Source organism: Melanerpes formicivorus, unplaced genomic scaffold, assembly GCF_026170545.1.
Source record: "Melanerpes formicivorus ecotype bairdi unplaced genomic scaffold, bMelFor1.0.p_v2 SCAF_1, whole genome shotgun sequence".
NCBI lineage: Eukaryota > Metazoa > Chordata > Aves > Piciformes > Picidae > Melanerpes > Melanerpes formicivorus.
Genome location: NW_027142353.1, coordinates 35,935,469 through 35,950,221, shown reverse-complemented (window position 1 = coordinate 35,950,221; position 14,753 = coordinate 35,935,469). Strand labels below are relative to the sequence as shown.

The window sequence follows — 14,753 nt, the reverse complement described above, 5'->3', positions numbered from 1 at the left end:
TTGAAATTCATCTAGTCCAACCAACATTGCTCAAAGCAGGGGCAGCCTACAATAGCTGAGAGTTGTGTCCAGTCAGGTTTAAAATATCCCCAAGGATGGAATCACAGAATCATAGAACATTAGAGGTTGGGAGGGACCTCCAGAGATCATCAAGTCCAACCCCCCCTGACAAAAGCAGGACCATCTAGGGTAGTCCACAAAGGAATGCATCACCCTCACTGTAAAGAAGTTGCTCCTAGTGTTGAGGTGAAATCTTCTATGTTCAAGTTTGTAATCATTGTTCCTTCTCTTATTACTGTGCACCACTGAAAAGTGCTTGGCCCCCTCCACTTGACACCCACCCCTCAGATATTTATACACATTGATGAGATCCCCTCTCAGTCTTCTCAAGACTAAACAGCCCCAGGGATCTCATTCTCTCTTCACAGGGGAGATGCTCAAGTCTTCTAATCATCCTTGTGGCTCTCCATTGGACTCTCTCCAGCAGGTCCCTGTCTCTCTTGACCTGGGGAGCCCAAAATCAGGTACAGTATTCCAGATGTGGTCTCATTAGGGAAGAGTAGATGGGGAGAAGAACATCCCTAGACTTGCTGAACACACTTTTCTTGATGCACCCCAGGATACCATTGGCTCTCTTGGCCACAAGGGCACATTGCTTGGAGAAATGGACAACTTGCTGTCCACCAGGATTCTAAGGTCTTTTTTCATGGAGCTGCTTTCCACCAGGGCAGCCCCTAACTTGTACTGATGCTTGTTGTTATTCTTCCTGAGATGCAAGACCCTGTACTTGTCCTTATTGAACTTCATGAGGTTTGCCAGCATCCAGCTCTCAGCCTGTCCAGATCTCATTCAATGGCTGCACAGCCACCCCCCTAATTTCGTAATTCCACAGCCTCTCTGAGCAGACTCTTCCAGTATTCAGCCACCCTCCTCCAGTCCAGAAGATTTACAGAACTCAAGTGTTTTCATTTCTCTGTTGCTGATTCTCTGATGCAGAAGCTCTGTATGTGTAGAATAATAAGCTTTACTCTGTAGACCAAAACCTCTCTTTACAAGGCTTGGTAACCTATTGGTGCCTTAGTGAGGGAAGTATCCATAAATAATTGAGCTTTCTCAGCTGAAGCAGGGTGACCCTTGGCCTCAGTGTTATTCATCTTATTTAATAAAGGATGCTCTAGTAGTACATTCAGGATCAAGAAGAGTTTTGTAAATGCTAGAGGATGATACTGGTATTGTAGCCAGTTAATGTGCCTGTTCCTACTAATGATAAATGGATCTGTCATCTGTTTATCTGGCACTGAGCCTCCAGCCTTACATAATCATTTGTGGATGTACCCAAGGGGTTTGATAGCTAACATTTCATCTCTTACAGGTCATCAGAATTCTTCAAGAAAGATGGATTTGATAAATGGTAATCTGTAGCAGAAAACTGGAGGTGAAAAGAAAACACTATTCAACTGATTATTTGGTCTGTAAAACAAACCAAAACTTGTCTTAAGAATAATCTTTTTGGTTCTGTTTCGACCAGAATTCAGGGAGGGGAGAAAAGGAAAATGCATCTCTGGAACACTGGTGGATCCAGGCTTATTTGGCCTTCCTGAGTTAATAGCTGATTTGAAACTCATGTTTTCAGTTCTGAAATCTCAGAAAGTTGTCTGAGGCCAGGAGAGAATAATGACTCAAGGAGACATAATTTCTAGGGAGGAACTGAGGTCTTGCAGCTCAGCTTTGGAGGAAATAAAAGCCACAGAATAAAATTCCTCACAATTTCAAAATCAGAAGAGAAGCAAGTGGCTTGAGAAGAGAAATCTGAGAAGGAAAGCAGAAAATATATTTGTGTGGGGGTGCGATGTTGTGCCACACAGCCAATGCCTTTTGTACTTTCACCTGGAATCTGAGCTGAAAACCCCTTTTGCAAGGGCCTTGCAAAATGTGTGTTATCTCACCATTCAAGGTAGTTCTTATGAGGAGCAGCTGAGGAAACTGGGCTTGTTTAGCCTGGAGAAAAGAAGGCTGAGAAGCCTACAAGAGGAGGCTGTAGTGAGGTGGGAGCTGGTTTCTTCTCCCAGGTAACAAGTGATAGAACAAAAGGAAATTACATTCAGTTGTGTCAAAGGAGGTTTAGGCTGGATATTAGGAACAAAATTCTCTCTGAAAGAATTGTTAAACCCTGGAACAGGCTACCCAGGGAAATAATGAAGTCACCATTTCTGGAGATATTTAAAAGTCATGTAGATGTGGTGCTGAGGGACATGGTTTAGTAGTGAATTGGAAGTGTTTACAGTTGGACTTGATGATCTTAAGTGTTTCTTCCAATCAAAATGATTCTATGATTTTTTGATTCCCTGTTAAATAACAATTTCATTTCAATGCAATGTGAAAACTCTGGGATCTGGGCTTTGAATTATTTTTACAGATTCACATTGCCTTGTGTTGGAAGGGACCCTCAAACTTCATCTTGTTCAACTCCCCTGCAATGAGCAGCAACACTAGATCAGGCTGCCCAGGGCCACATCAAGTCTGGTCTTGAATGTCTCCAGGGACAGAGCCTCAACCACATCCCTGGGCAACCTGTTCTAGAATTTCACCACTCTCATTGAAAAGTTATTCCTTATGTCTAACTAAATCTATTCTGCTCCAGTTTAAAACCATTGCCTCTTGTCCTATCACTCCAAGCATTTTTAAACAGTCCTTCCCCAGCCTTCTGGCAGATATTCAAATATAGCTATGAGGCCTCCATGGAGCCATTTTAATGGCTATGTCCTCAGTTAGATAACAGGTGGAAGAGGGAGGGAAGGGCTCTGCTCATTTTGACATTCCACTAGATGAGAAGGCAATGATGGCCATGTACACCTTTCACCATTCTCATTGCTACTTCTGATGATGCTCTATCAATATACACACATCTGAGAATTATGTACCAGTGTTTCACGAATACCAAAGCACACCATTACAAATCAATCCAACTGAATCAGCAGAGGCACAAAAGTTAGCTCTAGCCTAAATTTAATCAGCAAATCTCCCTGGGGTCAGTGGAGAGGGGTACCTCTGGAAGGCAATTCAGAGCAGGCATCTGACTTCAAGGGCAGCATTAATCTGATGGCTGTTTCCCTTTGCCAAGCGTCAATGGGATCAATTCACAGCTGAGCAGAGAAGAATTACACTGACTGAGAAGCAGTACTAGTACCAATAAAACTACCACAGTATACTCCCTGTATCACAGAACTGCCGTATGTCTCTGCTTATGGGGACCGGGCATGGGGGATGTGGAGGGAATTGCTTTCCTGGGCAGGTTAATGTGACAAAAAGTGGGCAACTCTGCAGCCCTTAATCTCCCTAAAGCCCCTAGTCTCAGCCCTCATATGCTTTGCTCTGTGTTATGTTTCATGATGGAGTTTTTAATCACCTCATCTAAAGACAAAGTAATTTAAAAACAAAACTCAACTTTGGCTCCTTTAGTTGGGTTTTTTGAGAAGTAAAGGTTCCTCTTGTGTTAAAATTATTAGATTTTTGTAATCTTGTTTATAGTATTGTAAAGTCCAAGCATTGTGGAGTAGGCAGCCCAAATTAATATCCAGCTCTAAAATATTTAATATCTCAAGATAAATTAAAATACTTAGAGCTGTGCATTTGAAACATTACAGCATTTTTGTGCTTTTTATTTTTCTTCCAAATATGGAACACCTATTTCCAATTTAGTAAGAAATCTGACAGTTCTCCTCTTATTTTTAATGATAATCTTACTTACAGTAATCCAGGAACTGCTGCTTGAAGATGAAAACAAATGAATTATAGGAATATGTAAAAATCTCTTATTTTAATACCTTGGTTATGGGAGGGTTTTTGGTACTCACAGATGTTTGTCAGGACCCACCAGTTACCGTTGAATAATCTCAGTTTTTCTTTGTTTTGTGATTTTTCTTTTCTTTATTGAATTAATATTATAAATATATTAATAGAACTGTTGGTGGAGAGAAGATATACTGTTTCTGACAATTCCTTTGCTGTTATAAATCAGCATAGTGCCACTTACAGCAGCAAAGCTACTATTTACCCCAGTTGAATGTCTACTCCTTCAGTTCTAATATTAACTCTGTTAAAAATAGGAGATCTGTATTTAAACCCCTGCTTCCTCACATGACAGTAGGTGGGCCAGCTTGTAATATGATCAACATTTACAGCATTATCTCTACTGAAACCCATTTATGTCAGCTTCTAACAATGAAAACATAATGGCTTTTTGGAATTGCCATTGCTTTATTTTTTTACCAAGAAGTAAGAATATTAATTAAGAAACAAAAAAACCAGTGATCTCTAATATAGCATGCATGCATGTGCATAAATGGGGAACAACATGGAAGTGCTGGGTTCTGTGCATACAACCCTTTCCTTGAAGCAGTATTTTTTGGGTGGTGAGCTGGCACCATATATGGGGAGCAGTTATAGTGAGGGGTGGATTTCAGAGCCCTGTTGTCAATGCATAAATTGAGATTTAGTTTTATAATAAACTTTGATATGTTTGAGGTGCCTGAAGACAATTGAGATGCCCAAACTTATTTAAGAGATTGGCAGAGAAGATGCAGGATCTGCAGCAAACACATTTCTCTCTTGATGACTTCTGAGGGACAGTCAGGACATTTCTGGGACATTTCTAGTGACATGCTAGGGCATTTCTAGTGACACTGGACAGTTTTGTGTGGACATCTGAGCTGGGCTGTTTCTTACATTAGCAGTCACAACTTTTCAAGTTATTTTTTACCGCACTGAGGGGAATGATTGTGACCTATCAGAAGCTAATGGCCTTTAGTAAGATTATATGCTGGCTCATTTTCACTGCTGTGCCACATATTACACCGGTGAATGTTATCACCAACTGAGTGACACTACCCAAACATGTTTCACAGTAAACTTAAACTTACATATATTTAAGTATCTACAAAACTGAGAGTTGTGTTCAAGTCCCCATTAAATCCTGAACTGCTAAAAAGTTGTTCAGGACATTACCAAACTACCTTGAAGAATGGTGTCAGGGCTTGGGCAGGGGGGACTGGGGAATGAGGTGGGAAGGGTTCTCTCCTTAGATTTCTTTTAAAAGATTGTAAAGATGACAACATCTGAGTGCTATCTTAAATTCAGAAAGTATGCTTTACCACCAGCATTAAGCATGAAATCTAGAAAAAAAGAAGAAATAATTGATGTTAGAGGGTTTGTCCCAATTGTTGTTAGAAGGTTTCTCCAGGTTTAAATGTGTGTTCACAGGTCTGATTTTATTCTTCTTAGCTTGAAACACCTCACATATGGTGTAAAATTGCTCATTTTCCAGGCTTTGAGACCACATCCCAACTGTGAAGCTACCCATGGATGGTAGCATGCCATATATATATGTATATATATCTTGGGTAGGAACAAGCCTGGAACATGCCATAACTCTCTTCTGGTTGCCAAAGTTCCTGAGGAAATCAAAGCATGAGAAAGGCACCTTGGGCATGGATGTCCTATAGACATGAAGACATCCATTTCTCTGCATTAATACAGATATAAAGGCATACGCCTGGGGAGAACATGCTTCTGATGTACATACATACAACATCAGGTTGAAAGGGGCTCTGAGCAGCCTGATTGTCCTGGTTTAAGGCCAAGCAGATCCTCTATTGCCCCAAGAGGTACAAAAGAATGACACTCACACAAATGGATTGCAAAGTGATGGAAAGTTTAAATAGAAAAGCAATTAATGTTTTACAGAAACTACAAAGCTTAGTAGCAAAGTATCCCAAAGAATACAGAGTCCCTTACAGCACACCCAAAAGCCACCCAGCACTTTCCGTTTGCCCACCTGAGGGTATACCCAAAACCCGCAGGGCACTTTCTTCCCCCCACTGCTAGTCTAGTCCCAGGCTGGCCAGATCAATATGCCCCCCTGTCTTCTCCTCTTGGCATTAGGCCTAGACAGGCCTAAGAGACCTTGAGATACTCCCCCACTGCTACCTGACAGAGAGCATCTCTCATGGGAGCAGAGAGGGAAGAATGGAAGAGGATGATTTTGCAGATGGATTTATAGGAGTCAGGATTTATGGGTATGAAATACACTGTTTCCTGTCTCCACCTTATGGAGTTGGACACTCAGGACACCGGATGTGTAACTCGTGTGACAGTAACAGGAGGCTCCCAGCCTAAACTGCCACAATTATTTAGTTTAAGACGTCCCTGCCCATGGCAGGATGTTTGGAACTAGGTGATTTTTAAGGTCCATTCCAACTCAGACTATATGATTCTATAATTATGTGATTTACTTCAGTCACAGATAGGGGGAGTCAAAGAATCCTACATGGACAATCTTGAAAGATGCCATGCAAACAACCTTCACAAATGCAATCTAGTCTATTCTGACACCCAACACCTGGCTCCTTTTCTGTAGTGAGAATGGCTGGACCATTGCAGTGGTGCACTGATTTTTCTGGATGGTGAACACAAAAAGGGAGTTGAGAAGAGACCACCCGAGTTGTTCTGACCCATGACTTGAGTGCTTTCTATTCTTAGACAGATGAGGATCTGAAATATGTAAGTACACTAGTATTGTTTTTTTTAGATGTATTTAAAAAAAATGAGAGGAAAAAAACCTAAACCTCTTAATCTATCATGGGTGTGGGCTTTATATGTGCATCATTTTCTTGATGTGTGTTTATACTTAAGTAGAGTTGATGAATCAAGCTATTCATTGTGATATTTTAACAGATTGTTATTTGTTTCTTATGTTTCTTTATAGAAATGAAAACAGTGAAAAACATGAAATTATATTTGCAGTGTCATTTTGCACTTATAATCTAATAAGTAGTGATCACTTGGAAAATCTTTTTAAAAAAATATAAATATATATTGTTAACAAGAGATTTAACTAAAGTGATTGAATCAAGATGAGAAATGATCCCAGGTTCCTGAAGCTTGGACAAATGACATTATCAGTGTTAATATGCTGTTCTGGAAGTTCATTTGAAGTATAAAAAATCACCTAAATATGATTTCATGGCAGCTCATATACTAATTAGCATAATTTGCTCTCTCCTACAAAGCCTCCAGTCTCTGTATTTCACCAGCATATCGAATTTACCAAATACCCACCAAAACTCATCCAACAAATATGAACTCTACAATTTTATCTTGACTTCCACCAAGGTTTTTGCTAAATGAGCATAACCATGACTGATTTTACAGTATCATATGGATCTACTCCTTCTGACTCTTCTAATGATTTTGTTTAAGGTGTCTTTTAGAGCTGTGTTATCTACTACGAAACATTATTTGTGTTTGACAAATTAAAAATGTCAACCACATGTCCTGGTTTTGCTGGGACAGAATCCCAGGCCACCCATGGGCTGAAGGTCATTAGCAGTTCTGAGTCAACCAGGACAGCTGACTTGAGTTTGCTACAGGTGTATCCCAGACCACTAGTACCACATTCAGTGTAAAGAGAGAAGTTTGTTGACTGGAGAGGATCTTATTGCTTGAGCTTCTTGCTTGGGCTCCTCCTCCACATTTCCCTCTTCTGCTCTTGAGGTTGCATTCTTGTACATATTATGACTGCTGAACCTTTGCTAGGCTGAACATAACTTCATATGCTTTGTATTGGCATTGGTATCAGTGTGGCTATTTCATTTTTCATTTCAACTTATGAGCCTTTTCTCATTTTCCTAATCCCCCTTCTCTATTGGGAAGGAGTTATCAGGTGATAGAGAAACTGCTGAAGTTTAGCTCCAGATATGGGTTAAACATAGGCACCACAGAATACTGTATCTTAGTTTCACCAAGGAGTGCACATCCCAAAGTATTTTAAAAATGAGAAAAGAAAACAAATAGAAATTGGAAATGTTCTTTAAGTTCCACGTATATTATGGCTTTAATTAGCCTTAAGTAAACATTTAGAAGCATAATGAAGTTTATTTCTACAGCTTCAAGTAAAGGATCTCTGCTCTTCAAAGTACAGAAACAAATCAACAAAAGCTATCATGACCTGACATGAAAGGACAAGGTGAATAGTCCTGTGATATTTCTAGTTTTGAAATGGGTGTGTTGATTCTCCTTTGATTTCAAACAATAAGCATATGCTTGTGTTCTTTCCTCAGTCCAGGCTATAATTACTTATTTCAGATTACTACGTTTATATAGTAATGAGACTAGACTGAATTCTCTGCTGCTTTGGGCAAATTCTTGAAAAATATACCTCATAACATTGACAGTCAGATTGTTCTTGATGTGTCTTTATTAAAATAAATGTATTTTAAGCAATGTTTAGATTTCTGACTGCAACTGACTGATTCAATAGAGATTGGTATAGCAATATTGCCGTTGTATCAAGCCTCTTTTGTCTTTCATTTGGGGATTCCCAGAGATATTTTAATAAAAGAAACTATGGCCTAGGCCTCTCCACTGTGTTAAAGGGAGAAAACAAGATGTTTTTTCAGAACAAACAAAACATGTGATGAGGCAATAGTAGAGCACTCAAATTACCACTTGGAGGCTTTTCTTTTCTGGAAGAAAAGTGAACAGGTGGATATTGAATAAGAATCACAAATATGCAAAGGATGTTGATGATGTCATTAAATATCTGCATAGCTCCAGAAAGGATCTTTTTTTATCAAAATTTGATTAGGCACTATTAAAAGATCTAATTTCTAGAAGAAAAAGTCTTCCTAAGTCTCAGGACTTCCTTAAAAGCAGGAATAAAAACTCAAATATCATAATTTGTTTTGGTTTTATTTTTTTCTTTTTTTTTTCCCCAGAGGCTTAATCTAGAATTTTTGATAGCTACAGAAACAAGCCAAGATTCTATTCAAAACTGATATTGTGCTGAGGGTAACCATTACCTGTCAGATATATTGCATGTACCCTGCTGTGTGAGGTGTGGTATCTTTATACAATAGATCCAGTCAAGGTAAAGAAAAAAACCAAAACCTGTGAAAATGTGCTAATATCTGATTGTCCATGGTTAAAACATACAGTGTTAATATACTGTCCTAGCAAATAAAGGCAAAGGACATAAATTGAAGGGTTATTCCCAAAGTAATTCAGCAGCTCAAAGACATTAATCAGTACTACATATCTCCTGGAAAAGAGTGAAGGGGGGATCTATTCATCTTGGTTCCCCATGGTTACTATCTGATAGTAAATTGCATCCATCACTACCCATATGGGGGACACTGACAACTGGAGGGAATTTGAGCTATCTGAACCATGCATCTCCTCATGTGACACTAGGATGGAGATTTAAATTTTATATAGGAACTGGTTTATAACCTTACAGAAATACACAAGAGTAATAAATGGACCTTATCAGTACATCTGGCCAGTTTTGAGTTCCTACACAAATGCTGCCACATAAGGATCTTCTCTGAGGTACTCAGATATTGGTGTGATCAGCCTGGTAGACAGATCCCTGCATTGGGGAAGCAAGGTCAGTGCTTCTGGGATAATAGCACACAGAGATTCAATAGTAATATTTCATCAAGTGATGTCTGCAGAGCACTTTAAAATCCTTATGTGAACGACAAAGGATGCTATATGTATAGAGGGGGAAAGGCTGACATTTCTACAGTGCATTTAATTAACAGAATTCCATGCAAGCCTGGACTTCATAAGAAAAATAATCTTGATTGCACACTGGGCTAGTTGAGCTTCCATAATAAATACACAGGGAACCCCTGTAAGTCATCTACTGAAGCAAGGTTATTGTTTTGCTGGTGCCCTGTCCTCAAAAACCCTACAAAAGTGAAATCTGTTTTGCTGACTACAAGTAGGGGGCTGGTGGACACAAGAAACAACAGCAGTAATTGATCATTTTTATAAACTGTGCTTCTCAAACTGTTGGAGCTCTTCAAATAGCTGAATTTCAGTGAGGAGACAGAATATGTCTGTGTAAAGATATTTTCCCCAACCCAGTACAAACACTGTTCATGGAAAATGTTGTGGTTCCTTTTCTTAAGGGTTGGCCAAATGAGCATTAGTAGCGCATTACTTCAAGGTATCCAGACTGCAAAATTAGCACACCACAAAACAAAGCCACTTCTTACTCCTTGTCAGGATTCACTCCTATTATTTTTATGAGAAATGAACACAAGAGATGATCAGAAATGATTACCCAACCATGACCTTAGTTCACATGAGGTATCCCACATAATTTATTGCCACCATGATCACATTTTGCTTTTGGATCTCACTCTGCAGAAGAAAATTAAGGGAAGTGATGTGTCCTACTGTGGACACCATAGGGCTGAGAGATGGTAATCTTACATCTACTCTGGATTTACAGTGGTTTGATAGCTATATCAACCTATCTTGCCCACATATACAATGAAATTTAACAAATATTCATAAAGGCCATTTGGATAAATAGAACAAATGTATTCCTTTGTAGCTGCATATTTTCATTATAAATTTTTCATCCTTAATGGTACATGTCTTTTACATAAAGTGTGTCCAGGATGGGAATAGGTGACACATTCAGACCCTTGCAGCCTTCACTGTATAAATCAATTTCCAACGCTCCATCCTTTAGTTGCAAATATTGAAGTACGCTGCCTGTTTCGCCAGACATAGATCAGTTCTGGAGTGCAAGGCTAGGACTGCTGCTTGATAATTTATAGAAGGATTTGGGAAAGACAAAGAATATCACAAACCTAGGAAATAAAACTTATTCTGTTTTAGAGGTGAGACAATAAAAAAACATATTTGTTGATGTACACAGTAATTTTTTGCCTCAGATATAAGCTTGTTGGGATAACTATGTTAAGTGAAGTAAGGCATAAAGCTCCTCTAGAACCCAAAACTATATTTGAAAATTGAGTATAACAGAATTAACAAGGCTGCCACAGTGGTAGCTTCCAGTTTGAAGTCACTAACGTTGTCATTCTGTGAGAGAATAAATTGCATGAGAAATGTAAAGTGGTTAAAAATACCGTGCCAAACATTTTCCACATGAACAGATGTTATAAGAGGTACAAAAAAGATGGTTAATCTTCATCCTTGGTGACATTCAAATAGTGGGACAAGTTCTTGAATCACCTCATCTAAATAGATGTGTTTTTGAAATGAAGGTTTCACTGCAGATCTCCAAAGGTCCTGGTCAAACATGAATTATTTTTGTGATTTTAGAAATTATAAATCTGGGAAGTGAATCGTTGTCATTATCCAAAGGCATCTCCATGGCTACATGTCTTAGTGGCACAAGGAGTTTTTCCGTTTAGTTACTTCCCAGGGGGAAGGACAAGTCCACTTTCTCTGTCAGCTCTTGGAAACAGTGGGAGGATAGGTCAGCTGAATTTGCTAACACCCATATTTATCTTCAGTTGAAGTTTTCTTTCTTTACCTCATCATTTTTATAGTGGAGATTTAGCACTGTGTGTTCTGAGCTAGATATTCCTATGCAAAGAACTGGGGTGAGATTCCTGTCTGGAGACTTTTACACCCTTGTAAGTTCCCTTCGTATGTAATGCCACTGAAGTCACTTGGCATGAATGGCAAAGTGAACTGTTATCAGCCACTTCAGAATATCCCTGCTAAGGAGGAGGTTAATCCTTCTGCATCCTCAATTCAGGTTGTTCATAACGGCAATAAGATGAACACCACAGACAAATCCAAACTGTCTGTGGGGTCAAGATACAGGCCAAGTGGCTTCTTCCAGTCTTGATATTTTTCTTTTTCACACTGTGCTGTGATTTGTTTCAAGCCAAGTTAGACTGTCAGCCAAGAGATAGACTGTACAGACAACACTGACATACTCATTTGGATTCTCCTACAATCTACTTCCACCTTTCTTGTCTCCACTCAGTCCCATTCATTTTTTCCTTCTTACTACATTCCTTTATTCCTTCTTACTTTTCCTACCTATGGCATAAGCAGAGGAAGAACATTTGTCTGCCTGTCTCATCATTTATGTAGTACAAGAAGGCAGGTTTATAGGTGGAAATCAATAGTGTTGTGTTTCATAGGTGAAGTTTGAGAAGAAAGCTCCGTAATATCTATTATCTCTGCTGCGTTGAGCCAGAATAGCAATTTCAGGTTCTTTACCCCTCACAACAGTAGGATTCTGATATTGTATTGTCTCCCCAGGTTTTACTGAATTTGGATCTAGGTAGACAGACTGGTCTTCTCTCAGTCTGTCTCTCAAGAGAACTGCACTTGTGTTGGTCTCTGCCTATCTAGATTTGTGCCAGTTTTGGTGATTTCAACTACTGTGGCTTCATGACATGCTCCTTGGAAAGTTTTCTGCTGCCTCTCCAAATCCATGCCTGCTACATGAGTCTCAGGTCACCATATTTAGTGAAACATCCACAGACTTGGTGTGAAGGGTGTTTGTGCTAAAGACTTGCCTGACTGGCAATTTCTGAAGCAATTTCCATTGCACTTTGGCCTTCAGATGATAAGAATGATTTGAAGCTTCATGCCATTAGAAATACTTAAGGAAGTTTCCACAGTGAGAAGCCTCAGTGTGAAGTTTGCAAAATAGATTTTAAAGCAGTCTTCTGAGGACTTCTTTTCCACACCTGTGTGGCCTAGATAGCACATTCCTCAGTGTATCAGCAGATAAAGCAATTATGTATTTTCAGCTGGTCCATAAAAATGCACTCAGCCCTGTACAAATACCTTTACTCTTTGCATATAATAAGGATTCAAGACCTTTCCACCTGCCTCTTATCTTCCTGCTGCAGATAGGGCAAGTAGGAAAAAGGCCTCCTGCCATGAGAAGGTGAACTCTGAATTTGGTACGTGATCTGCTGGACAGGAACAGTTAACTCCTCTGAATGCATTCTTTTCAATAGAGATGGCTTTTAAAAAGAGAATTTAATGAAATGCAGTGTCCTTTTCATAAAATAGTTGAAGGAAGCCTTGTTCAATAGCATTTGTCAATCAATCTTTTGCTATTGTTATTTCGACCCCCCCCCCCTTTTTTTCTAATTGGCATCTGCCTGGAAGGATGCAACAAATTCCAAGCAGGTAGCTTAACTAGGATACTGTGGAACTGGGGACATGGGGACCTGGTTGATGGTAGGCTGAACATGAGCCTGCAGTGCCCAGGCAGCCAAGAGGGCCAATGGCATCCTGGCCTGCATCAAGAACAGTGTGGCCAGCAGGAGCAGGGAGGTCATTCTGCCCCTGTACACTGCACTGGTTAGGCCACACCTCGAGTACTGTGTCCAGTTCTGGGCCTCTCAATTTAGGAAGGATGTTGACTTGCTGGAGCGTGTCCAGAGAAGGGCAACAAAGTTGGTGAGGTGCTTGGAACACAAGCCCTATGAGGAAAGGCTGAGGGAGCTGGGGCTGCTTAGCCTGGAGAAGAGGAGGCTCAGGGGGACCTTATTGCTCTCTACAACTACCTGAAGGGAGGTTGTAGACAGGCGGATGTTGGTCTCTTCTCCCAGGCAGCCAGCACCAGAACAAGAGGACACAGTCTCAGACTGCGCCAGGGGAGGTTCAGGCTGGAGGTCAGGACGAAGTTTTACACAGAGAGATTGATTGCCCACTGGAATGGGCTGCCCAGGGAGGTGGTGGGATCGCCATCACTGGAGGTGTTCAGGAGGAGACTTGACAGGGTGCTTGATTGCATGGGTTAGTTGATTAGGTGGTGTTGGATGATAGGTTGGATGCGATGATCTTGGAGGTCTCTTCCAACCTGGTCTATTCTATTCTATTCTATTCTATTCTATTCTATTCTATTCTATTCTATTCTATTCTATTCTGTCTTGGTCCAGAGAGGGAAGGACACTCAGTTCTTTTGAATATTCCCATGTTATGAAATTAGAGGCACAAATGAGGCAAAAATATCAACAACAAGGCTATGAAGGAAAGAGAGAAGAGGGAGATAGAAGAGGAAAGGAATCATATTACCACACCCCTCACCCTGCAAGACAATTTGGGTCTGTGGAGGAAGGCTGCTGCAGCTTTGGCGTGGAGGAGAGGCCATCCTTGTTGGCTGTGCTGTCCTCCACTGGCAGAGGTGAGGGAGAGACCCCAAAGTCCAAGTCCAAGTCCAAGCCCTTCTCTGAGCAGCCTCTTCAGCTCCATGAGTTGCAGCAGGTGGAACTTGGCACACAGAGAGAGGGTTCCTCCTGGTCTGCTGTCTCCAGGCTACATGGTGATGTCTTTTTCTCCTGTGTCTGTCCTTTTCACTCCTGGTATTCCCTTTGTTTTATTTCAGAGCAGCATTGCCCTGGTCTTTTCTTGCTCACAAGCCAGTAGTTGCTCAGATCTTTTATACAGTTTTTTAGGGATGTGTCCAGGTGGTGAATATGCATATTCCGGCGAATATCAATAGTAATGGCCTCTGCCCATTATTTCCAGGGCAGCTACAGTCTGGTGAGCAATCTTTATCCTTTGCATCATGCTCCCTTTCCAGGTTAGCTGATAGGTAGAAATGATCTTGTCTATGCACATTCCAGAGAGTCGTTATCCAGTGGCATGTACCCAATATACATCAGCTATTGTCTGGGCAAGGAGCAAAGGTGATTTTATCTTTGTTGAATCACATCAAGAGAGACAAGATTTAGTCTCTCACAGTATTCTCTTTCAATCTTTGAATTTCTCTGCTGATAATACAGACCTTGTAATTTATGTATGTGTAATAGGTGCAAGGGGCAAAAGCAGGAGAAAATCTTTAAAAAGCATATGCAAAAAGACCCTTGGGAATATATTTTGAAATAATATTTACCTTATTAATATTAAATTGTCAAAATATGCAAGATTCCGCAAGCTCTAAAATCTTCAGG

The 14,753-nt window shown here is 40.2% G+C and overlaps 1 protein-coding gene across 6 annotated transcripts in view; it reads left to right on the top strand.

Moving 5' to 3' along the window:
• Positions 1-14,753, top strand: part of TENM4 (teneurin transmembrane protein 4) — a 736,598-nt gene that overhangs the window by 101,634 nt on the left and 620,211 nt on the right. For 5 of the 6 annotated variants that reach the window (XM_068140118.1, XM_068140125.1, XM_068140110.1 and 2 more), the window contains exon 2: positions 6,416-6,558. The exons of the other annotated variant lie outside the window; for it this stretch is intronic. The gene's annotated coding sequence lies outside the window, so the exon portion shown is untranslated. The remainder of the gene's footprint in view (positions 1-6,415; positions 6,559-14,753) is intronic. 6 annotated transcript variants of the gene reach the window in all.